This window comes from Eptesicus fuscus, chromosome 4 (genome assembly GCF_027574615.1).
Source record: "Eptesicus fuscus isolate TK198812 chromosome 4, DD_ASM_mEF_20220401, whole genome shotgun sequence".
Lineage (NCBI taxonomy): Eukaryota > Metazoa > Chordata > Mammalia > Chiroptera > Vespertilionidae > Eptesicus > Eptesicus fuscus.
The window spans coordinates 59754374-59766454 of record NC_072476.1 but is presented as its reverse complement, the minus strand read 5'-3'; the positions used below and the strand labels follow the sequence as shown (position 1 = coordinate 59766454).

The window sequence follows — 12081 nt, the reverse complement described above, 5'->3', positions numbered from 1 at the left end:
AGCACCTAAGAAAACCTTATTAACAAGGTGATCCACAGCTTACAAGCACATGGATAACAGAGGCTCCTATGAAAATGCATATTCAAAACATTCTTTTTATTTTCATTGATTTTTCAAATGTCCCTAAAGAAATGTGGATCACAGAGAGTAAGGGAAGGTTGCAGGATATAAAACAAGCAGTGCCTTTCAATATAATTACTTTCTTCCTGTTTAGTTACCAGTTCCTCCACAACAATTTATTAAAACCATTTTTTCCCCACTCTTCTGGTCATCTTGTTAAAACAGATTCTGATTCAATTGATTTGGGGTTGGGGCTTGAGATTGTATATTTCTAACAAGCTCCCAGGTAACTCCACCAATGCTGTGGGTGGGTCCACAGAATACACTTTCACTCGTAAGGTTCCACCAGACTACTTGTCTTTCCTGCACCAATGTACACTGTTGTTATTCTTAGCTATTGGCCCTTTGTCTTTCCATATACTTTTAGACTCTTTCATCCAGTATTCTCCCTTCCCCATCAAAACAGATAAAAATTTGGTTGATATTGCATTGATCAAATTAGGCACCTGCAAAATGTTTAGTTTTCCGTCATGTGCATTATACATATCATTCCACTTATTGAGGTCTTATTGTCACACGGTAATGCTTTTCTATTTTCTCCAAGGGAGTTTTGCATATTTCTTGTTATGTTAGATGTATTCCTAGGCACTTCATATTTTGAATGTTAATTTAGACAATATCTGTTTACAAAGCTTTTTTCATTTTTATTTATATATGTATCCATATAATTTTTGTATATTGATGTTTTTATCCAGGATATTTACTAAACTCTGTATGTTCTGTAGTTTTACATTATGAACAAGTAATGAGTTTTACTTTTTCATTTCAAAAATCTATACTTATTTCTTTATCTTGCCTTACTAAAAGAAAAAATAAGCAATAAGCAATAAATGTACTTTTTAATAGAAAAGACTATTTTGTTATCTATAATCAGTCAAATTGTTCTTTTGGTTAGGCCTAGGTTGACTAGAAAACTGATATGAAGAAGATCCCAAGTGTTCCTTTTGATAAATATAATTTTTGGCTTTTCTTTGGTGTCTGACAAACAAGTGCTTTAATGTTACTAACATCTACTATCCCAAGCTGATTTCCAGTTTATATTCCATCAGAAACAGACAAAACTCTCACACACAACTTGACCACTTGGGGAAATGAAGCTGAACAAAAGGAAATAGATGAATTATTACAAGGAATATGGTTCACTAAAGTGGAGATGCCAACACTGGGAAGCCATTATAGAGATACAACACATCACCTAACTCCACAGCAGAAATCACAGCATTTCTTGGAAACCCCACAAATAACTCAGATTACTTTCTTGATGACAATGTCAGCCTGCTCTCGGGTGAACTGTCCTTCTTGATAGCTTTCAATCAGCTTGACCAAAGGAAAATAGTAGCACTTACTGTTCCACAAACTGTCAATGTTGTTAACATTGGTTACCTGAGGAAAGGTATATGTACATGATAGTGGGATGGAGGAAAAGGTAAGGAAACAGGAGGCAGTAACTAAAAATAATAATAATAATAATAATAATAATAATCATCATCATCATCCTACCTAATAATTGAGTAATATGCAAATTGACCGTACCTCAGCTACACCCACAAGCCACGCCCACCAACCATGCCCACCAGGAAACTGTTGCAGGGACGTTGGGGTGTGACGGAGCCCAAGGCCAGGAAAGCCTCCGCCCGAGCGAAAGGTAGCCTGCACGGATCGCAGGCAACGACCAGGGGGTCGGCTCCTAGGATCCGTAGCAGGGACGCTGGGTGCAGCCGAGCCCAAGGCCGGGAAAGCCTCGGGTGGAGGGTTTCCCGGCCTTGGGCAACAGCGGGGAGCCTGCACGGATCGCAGGCAACGACCAGGGGGTCGGCTCCTACGATCTGTAGCAGGGACGCTGGGTGTGGCTGAGCCCAAGGCTGGGAAAGCCTGGGGCGGAGGCTTTCCTGGCCTTGGGCACCAGCAGGGAGCCTGCATGGATTGCAGGCAACCACGGGGGGTCAGCTCCTACGATCCGTAGCAGGGAGGCTGGGGTGCAGCAGAGCCAAGGCCGCTGCCCGGGGCCAAGCCCCGACCCTGAAAGAAGGCAGAAGGCGGTGGCCACAGCCAAGGCCTGGGTCCCCGGTGCTGGCAGAAAACTGGTGCAGGCAGCCAGGTGAATGAAGGTCTATTGCACGAATCTTCGTGCAAACGGGCTGCTAGTAATAATAATAATAATAAAAACACAACAAACTGTTTCATTAAAGTATGTTCATAATCAACTACAAACAATAATTATGAAGTACAGCAATGTAGAACATGCTAAAATGGAAAAGTGAAAACAGCATCCAGACAGCATTGCAACCATCCTATATAATAAAAGCCTAATATGCTAAGTGTCCAGTCATCTGGTCGTCCTTTCAACCAATCAAAGTGTAATATGCTAATGATATACTAAGGCCGCTCAACCATTCGCTATGATGTGCATTGACCACCAGGGGGCAGATGCTCCGACCAGTAAGTTAGCTTGCTGCTGGGGTCTGGCTGATCAGGACTGAGCAAGATGGGCCGTGCATGCCCTGGAGCCCTCCCGTGGTCCCTCCCTGGCTGGCCAACCTCCTGCATCCCTCCCTGGATGGTTTGGCTCGATCCTGCTCAATGCAGGAGTTTCCCCCTGGTGGTCAGTGCACTCCCACAGGGGGAGCACCACTAAGCCAGAAGCTGGGCTCACGGAGAGCAGGGAGCAGGCCTAAGCCATCAGTCAGACATCCCCCAAGGGCTCCTGGACTGCGAGAGGGTTCAGGCTGGGCTGAGGGAGCCTCCCCCCGCCCCCACCCCGAGTGCACAAATTTTGTGCACCGGGCCTCTAATTTAAAAATATGTGCACAAAATTTTTGGTTAAGAAGATCAATGAGTGTGTATTTTTCCCCATTTCCCTCTAGAGATTCCCTTAAAAAGATAATAAAGGGGTGGGGGGGAGAGGATGTAAATCCATAATTGTGAAGAGACTGAGCAAGCCCTCCATACAAATTTTTACATGGTAAGACAGATGAACAAACATTCATAGCAGAAACAGAGTAGGAAAAGCCAAATGATAGAATGTATGCAGGGAGCACCTCAATTAAAAGAATGAGCTAATATCCCTGGCAGAGTGTGGAATAAGGAGTGAAGCTAAAATATGCAATCACTTGAAGATTTGTCCTGACTCTCCCTTCTCTATCTTTGTATACAAGCAACTACTTTCTTTTTTGTCGTTAAATATCTACTCTGAGTAAGAAAAAAAAAGTAAATGAGAGGAAATGAATTATGTTTGAGGAAATGAATTGTCTAGAAAAGTAGAAAACATAGCATAAATATAGGTACCCCCCAAAACAAGATGGCCTCTTTCCGGCCCTTAGCTGACTTCCAGTATATTCATGGTTCCACCTATTCACTCTAAAGCAAAGCATGCAAGTCAAATCAGTGCCATCCAAATATAATTTCCAGGCAGCTTTTTTATTTTCTCTTTTCTAATATGAACGCAAAGCCAAGGACCACTGGGCATTTTAAGAAAATCTTTTCATCCCCCCCCACATTTGAGATCAATGTAAAACAAAAATTTACTCCAAAGAAAACAGAGACAAATCAGTTAATAGAATGTGTAAATTTCCCATCATCCTAAGAGAGTAAAGAAAAAAAAAAAAGTATACATAATTAAAGACCAGAAACAGGACTTCCACCTATGGCTGAGTGCAATTAGCAAATACTCTTCCAAAAAAGAAACTAAAGAGCAAGACAAAATTGACAAATACAACTATTTTGGTGCTCTAGAAATTGACCAAAAGAATATAACAATTTGAGAAACATTCACATTTGAAAAACTGCTAATTTTTAGGTAAGAACACAAGGACCCTGTGGCATTCTGGCCTGGAGCTACTCTTATAACCATCAACCACAGCTCAGACAGCACAAAGGTCCTCCCAGGGTGGGGAAGATCATAGGACTGGAAATGAATCTGCTGTGGTCAAAGGGGGCTTACTTGAGTTTGAGTGGTAGGTAATGTCTAAGCCCATCACCGTGTCAGTGGAAGTGAAGATCTAAGAAGCTAGCAAGCAGGGAGAGCCACACACCTCTATTAGCCCAAGGTCATGGTCATAACTGGGGCAAGCATATTCTTGGCTAAGGCTGAGTATGTGCAATGGAGACTAAAGAGGAACAAAGCTAGCAGAGATTGCTGTGGCTGAACAACCATGGGCACAGAGGAAATGTGAAAGAGCCCAGCAGAAAACAAAAGCTGGGACACAATTGTTAACTGTAAACTTTAAATGCATTCCTCTATTACAGAGATCCATGAGGAGATGAGAGACGACTTACTGACCTGAAGTGTTTAATCACAACCACTGCCCAACCATCGGCTTATTATTTAAGCTACACAGCCACAGGGGCAAGTCCTAGGAAGGTAAATGTAAAACTCAAAACAAGAATCTTAAAAAAAAGAAAACCCAGATACATCAGTGGCCATACATCACAGGGGAGATTGCTGCCACTTATTTAGTTTGGGCAAATTACTAAACAAAGAAACCAGCAATCAAAGCAACAACAACATTCAATGATTACAAAACCAGAATCCAGAGCTGTGACAATATATAATCTAAAAATGTACAGTTTTCAAGAAATTATGAGGCATGCAAAGAAATGGGTGAGGGGGGGAGAAGCAGTCAATAGCAACATTTTGAGTGTCCTTAGAAGTTCAATTTAAGGAGACTTCAAAGCAGCTATTTTAAATCTGTTTAAAGAAGCAAAGATAACCATATTTTAAAAAGTAAGACAATGAATAAAGAATAAAGATTCTCAATAAGGAGACAGAAATTTTTGAACAAAATGGAAATTTTGAAGTTAAAAAGTCCAATATATATGAAAAGATAATTCACGAGGGACTTGAGAGCATATTCATAATGATCTGTAGAAAGAATTGGTGAATTAAAGATAGTTAATGTAAATTACCCAATCTAAAAAAAAAAAAAAAAACAGAGAGAAAAAAGTATTTTTTAAAATGAGCAAAGACTCAGAGACATTGGGGACAATCATAACCATATCAAAAAACATGTTAATAGTATCCCAAAGGAGAGAGGACAGATAAAGGAGTAGAAAAAATATGTGAATAAGAAACAAAAATATATCAAATTAGATAAAAAGCATTAATCTACTCATCAAAGAAGTTCAAAGGACCCCATATAGGACAAATATAAAGAGATAGGTACCTAGCCGAAACCGGTTTGGCTCAGTGGATAGAGCGTCGGCCTGTGGACTCAAGGGTCCCAGGTTCGATTCCGGTCAAGGGCATGTACCTTGGTTGCGGGCACATCCCTAGTAGGGGGTGTGCAAGAGGCAGCTGGTCGATATTTCTCTCTCATCGATGTTTCTAACTCTCTATCCCTCTCTCTTCCTCTCTGTAAAAAATCAATAAAAATATTTAAAAAAAGATAGGTACCTAGACATAACACAATCAAACTATTAAAGGACAAAGACAAAGAAACTATAAGCATCAAGAGAAAACTAACTCTTCACACACAGGTAAGCATCAATGAAACCATGGAGGCCAAAAGTCAGGGGAATGAGAAATTCAAAATGCTGAAGGAAAAAAAATTGTCCGCCAAATATCCTATATTAAGAATAACTATATTTTGCTCTAACCGGTTTGGCTCAGTGGATAGAGCGTCAGCCTGTGGACTGAGGGGTCCCGGGTTCGATTCAGGTCAAGGGCATGTGCCTTGGTTGCGGGTACATCCCCAGTAGGGAGTGTGCAGGAGACAGCTGAATCAATGTTTCTCTCTCATCGATGTTTCTAACTCTCTATCCCTCTCCTTTCCTCTCTGTAAAAAATCAGTAAAATATATTTAAAAAATAAAAGAATAACTATATTTTAAGTTGAAGGCAAAATAAAACCATCACTTTAAAAACTGAAGACAAGCCGAAACCGGTTTGGCTCAGTGGATAGAGCGTCGGCCTGCGGACTCAAGGGTCCCAGGTTCGATTCTGGTCAAGGGCATGTACCTTGGTTGCGGGCACATCCCCAGTAGGGGGTGTGCAAGAGGCAGCTGATCGATGTTTCTCTCTCATCGATGTTTCTAACTCTCTATCCCTCTCTCTTCCTCTCTGTAAAAAAAAAATCAATAAAATATATTAAAAAAAAAAAGTACGATATTTAAAAAAAAAAATTAAAAAATAAAAACTGAAGACAAAATAAAGATTGAGAATTTGATGCAAGCAGATCTGTCTTAAATAGTAAAGGAAATTCTTCAATCTATAAGAAAATAACACGAGCCCTAGCCAGTTTGGCTCAGTGGATAGAATGGCAGCCTGTGGACTGAAGAGTCCCAGGTTCTATTCAGGTCCTGAAGACTCCCAGGTTCGGTTCCGGTCAAGGGCACAAACCTGGGTTATGAGCTCGATCCCCACTGTGGGATGTGCAGGAGGCAGCTGATCAATGATTTCCTCTCATCATTGATGTTTCCATCCCTCTCTCTCTCTTCCTTCCTCTCTGAAATCCTGAAGACTCCCAGGTTCGGTTCCGGTCAAGGGCACAAACCTGGGTTATGAGCTCGATCCCCACTGTGGGATGTGCAGGAGGCAGCTGATCAATGATTTCCTCTCATCATTGATGTTTCCATCCCTCTCTCTCTCTTCCTTCCTCTCTGAAATCAATAAAAATATATTTAAAAGCAAAAAAAGAAAATAACACCAGATGGTAAAAATGTAAGTTAATATGAAAGATTCTGAAATATTATTTCATTTATTTTCATTAATTTTTAAAAAAAGCATAGATTGTACAAAACAATAGCTATAATAATGTATTATTTAGTTATAACATGTAGGGATATAATACATATGGCAGTAATAGCAGGAAAAGGAGGAAGGAATAGACCCACATTAGAACAAAGTTTCTATATTTTGTCAAAATTAAGTTGATATTAACTAGATGGTATTAAGTTGGTTGTGGTAAGTTAAAATGTAGAATGTATTTTCCAGAGCAAGCATTTAGAAAATAAGTTTTAAAAGGTAAAGTTACACTAGAAATTTAAATGTGGATACACTAAAAATATTCATTTAATACAAAAAAAAGCAGTGATTGTAGAAGAATGGAATAAAAAAGATAGGATTCATATAAAAGTAAAGCATAATGGAAAATGTAAACCTAACTATACCAATAAGCACATTACATGTGAATGGTTTAATCTCAATCAAAAGCAGGCCCAGCCAGTGTGGCTCAATGGTTGAGCATTGACCCATGAACCAGGAGGTCACTGGTTTGATCCCTGGTCAGGGCACTTGCCTGGGCTGCAGGCTCGATCCCCAGTTAGGGACGTGTAGGAGGCAGCCAATTGATGTTTCTCTCTCATTGATGTTTCTATCTCTCTATCTCTCTCTTCCTCTCCCTAAAATAAAAAACATTTTTTAAAAAAAACAGGAATTGTCAAACTAGATTTAAAAAGCAAGATCCAACTATGTGTCATTTATAAGAAACATTTTATATTCAAATACAAAAATAGATAAAGATATTCCATGCAAACAGTAACTATAATAGAGCTGAAGTTACTACACTAATATTAGACAAAACAGGCTTTAAGAAATAATATTTGAGGAAAACATGATATTTAAAAACGATAAAAGGAAAAATACATTAAAAAGATATAAATGTATAGTCACCTAAAACAAAGCACCAAGATCAATGGAGGAAAAAAAAGAAAGAATCAAAAGAAGAAATAAATTATTTATTATAGTTAGATATTTCAAAGCTCTGCTCTCAGTAATGGACAACACCAAACAGAAAATCAGCAAGAGTTTAGAATGTTTAAATACTGTTCCCCTGTCCAATCTAACTTACATATATAGATTACTTCACTCAGTGACGAAGGAGTACACTTTTTTTTTCAAATTCCAAAAAACATTTTCAAAATAGACTATATGCCATGTTATAAGAAGTCTCAATAAATTTTAAAGAAATGAGAGTATAAAGTGTTCTAAGAATACAACAGAAGTAAATTAGAAATCAATAGCAAAAGTAAATCTTAAAAAACAAACAAACCAATATTTGGAAGTTAAAGAGCACACTTCTACATAACAATGTCAAAAAAGAAATCATAAGGGATATTAGAAAGTATTTTTTTACTGAATGATAGTGAAAACATAACATGTCATATTTTATGGGATACGGAAAAAGCAGTGTTTAGAAGGAAATCTATTAATTCCACCTATTTCAGAAAAGAAGAAAGATCACAAATAGATAAGATTCAATCACCAGAAAAAGAAGAGCAAAGCACATCCAAAGTAAGCAGAGGGGCAACACAAGAGTACAGCAGAAATAAATAATATAGAAAAGATAAAAGCAATAGAGAAAATAAAATAAAAAGTTGGTTCTTTGGAAAGATCAACAAAATCTCACACCTTTAGCTAGACTGGTAACAAAGGATACAAATTATCAAAATAATGAAAAATATGTCACTACTGAACATATAAAAATCAAAGCATTACAAGACAACCAATGAACAACTTTATGCCAACAAAGTACTAGTAGACACATTTTAATGTCTACACATTAGGAATGAACATATTCTTTAAAAAGACATAAATGACTAAAACTGACTTTAGAAGAAATGTGAAAATGGAATAGACCTTAAAACAAGTAAAAAAATTGAATTGCTAATTCAAAAATCTTCCCACAAGGAAGAGTTGCAAGAACTTCATAGGTAAATTCTACAAAATAATACTAACATTTTACAGACTTTCATAAAACAAAGGAAAGAAACCCTCCTAATTCATTCTATGACAGTATTATTCTGATAACAAACACACCACAAGAACATAAAACTGCAGTCTAACTGCCTATATTTAAAAAGAAAGATCTAAAATCAGTATACTAACCTTAAACCTTAAGAAACTAGAAAAAGAAGCCAGCAAAACCCAAAGCAAGCCGAAGGAAGAAAACAATAAAGATTAGATTGGGAATAAAATAAAAAGAATAGGAAATTCATAGAAAAAAATAATGAATACTAAAGTTGATTTTTTGAAAATATGTTCAAATGACAAAGTTTTAGCTCAAATTACTAAAATTAGGAATGAAAGAGGGGACATTATTGCTGACATTAAAGAAATAGATTTATAAAGAGATACTAAAAACAATTGTGTCATCAAATTATATAACCTAGATGAACAGACAACTTCCTAGAAAGACACAAAGTACTGATATGAGTGAGGAAGATTTTAAAAATATGAGTAAACCTATAACAAGTAATCAGATTGAATTAATTACCAAAAACTTTCCCACAAAGAGAAGCCTAAGGCCAGATGGCATTACTGGTTGGTGAATTCTACCAAAAATGAAAGAAGAATTAACACCAATCCTTCACAGATTGTTCCAAAAAACAGAAGAGAAGGGAACACTTCCCAACTCATTTTCTGAGGCCAGTATTACCATGATACCAAAAACAAGACAAAAAAATTACAATAAACATAAATTGTAGACCAATATCCCTTAGAAATATAGAGGCAAAAATACTCAAAATATTAACAAGTATAAAAAAGAATTATACACCATGACTAAGTGAAATTTATCCCAGGAATATAAGGTTGAATCCAACACAGGAAAATGAATCAATGTAATAGACTTTATTAATAGAATAAAGGATAAAAAAATACATGATAGTTTAAGTACATGATAGTATATTGGAAGGAAAATGTGTTAAAACTCAACACCATTCATGATAAAAATAACTCAACAAACTAGGAATAAAAGGGAACTTTATCAACTCCATAAAGGATAACTATAAAAAACCCACAGCTGACTTCATATTTAATGGTAAAAGACTGAGCTTTTCACTAAAGATCAGGAACAAGACAAGAATGTCCACTTTTAGCACTCCTATTCAACATTATATTGGAAGTTCTATCCAGGACAATTAGGCAAGAAAAGTAAATATCCAGATTGCAAAGAGAGAAGTAAAACTACCTACTTATAGATGACAAGATCTTGTATGTAGGAAATCCTAAGGAATCCTAAAACAAACAAAACCCTCAAATTATTGGAGCTAATAAATACATTCAACAAAGTTTGCAGGATATGAGATTAATAAACAAAAATCAATAGTATTTCTATACATTAGCAATTAACAACTTGAAAATAAAATTAGAAAAACAATTTAATTTATAATAGTACCAAATAGGATAAAATATTTAGAAAAAATTTAACAAAAGAACTGTAAGACCTGTTCACTGAAAACTATAAAACATCGCTGAAAGGGACTGAATTAGACCTAAATAATGAAAAGTCCATGTTTATGGGTTGAAAGATTTAATATTGTTAATGTGGCAAAACTTCCCAATCTACTGATTGAATGTAATCTCTATCAAAATCCCAGCTGCCTAGTTTGCTGAAATTAACAAACTGATCTCAAAATCCATATGGAAGTGCAAGGAACCCAGAGTAACCAAAACATCTTGAAAAATAACAAAGTTAGAGAACTCACATTTCCCATTTTCAAAAATTATTAAAAAACTACAATTACCAAGACTGTGTGACAGGATAGGCATAATGATAGACATGTAATCAATGCAATAGAACTGAGAGTCCATAAATAAACCCATACAATATCCAATTGATTTCTGATGAGGGTTTCAAGAAAGTTCAATAGGGAAAGACTGGCCTTTTCATGAAATGTTCCTGAGACAAGTGGATAGTAACATGCAAAAGAATGGAGTCGAACTCCATTATAAGATGTTAAAAAATTAACTCAGAATTGATCAGAGACCTAAATATAAATGCCAACATATATAAAAATCTTAGAAGAAATCAAAGGTGTCAATCTTTTTGACCTTAGATAAATGCAAATTAAGACCACATGACATACAACTTCACAGCTCACCAGAATGGCTATAAACAAAAAATAAAAAATAACAAGTGTTGGGGAGGATGTGGAGATAATGAAACCCCATTTACTGCTAAATGAGAATATAAAGGTCTCTCCCTTGCCTTGTCAGTAGAGATATTTCCTTAATAGCACTTGGCATTATGTAGCTAGTTTTGTGATTTCTCCCACCAAACTGCAAGCACATGAAGACAAATTTGGTCTCTTTCCTTCCCTTGAATATGTATCAGTCAGGGTACTTGTCATTCATTCTATGCTATCTGCAGCCACTAACTTGCTTACCACTTTCAACCACTAGATCTTAAAACAGGGACTGTGCCTTCTTTATTTTTGCATCCCAGAACCTAATCTAGTGGTTGACACAGAGGAAGTACAAAGAAAGAGCTGAATAAGAAATCTCAAAGTGTGGTACACAGATCCCTAGTGGAGCCTCAATATTCTTTTAGGGGGTTCTCAAGGTCAAAGCTATTTTCATAAAAGACATTATATGCACCAAAAGGTTTCCCGTTCGATTCCTGGTCAGGACCTAGGTTTCGGGTTAGATCCCGGGTCGGGGTGAGTATGGGAGGCAACTTACCAATGCTTCTCTAAAAATCAATGGAGACATATCCAAACATATCCTCGGGTGAGGATTAAAAAAACACACAACTTAAATCAGGTAAGTATTAAACTGCTGCATTAGCTGCGCTCCCCAACGGGAAAATGGACAGTAAATTCAGCATCGCTGCTGAATGCTAGAAACAACTTCTTACACCTAATGGCCAGTCAGAGAAGAGGAAGTCTTAGCAAAAAAATAATGAAAGTGACAGGAAAAAAACCTATCATATTAACCAATTAGTGATTATGTGCTCTAAGTAGAGCAAAGAAGAAGCCTCTTCTTGGAAATAAGAACACTTTTCCTAGAAGCATGATACAAAAGAAAGAGCTCTAAGGTTAGATTCTTAAGAACTAGCTTCTGGTTCAAGTCATAAGTTTCCTGAGTTATGTGGACAAGTTAAATCACCTCTTTAGTCCTAATGTAAGATAAACTAAGTTGATTTAAATCTTTTGCTTTAAAATTCAACTGTGATTCACAGTAACAAACACATTTTATGTCCAAAACCTGAAGCCACACATAGCTGAAACAAAAATGCAGGCT

The 12081-nt window shown here is 36.8% G+C and overlaps 1 protein-coding gene across 1 annotated transcript in view; it reads right to left on the bottom strand.

Moving 5' to 3' along the window:
- The window catches only part of KIAA0825 (KIAA0825 ortholog), a 353187-nt gene that overhangs the window by 333483 nt on the left and 7623 nt on the right, over positions 1-12081 (bottom strand). The window lies entirely within an intron of this gene.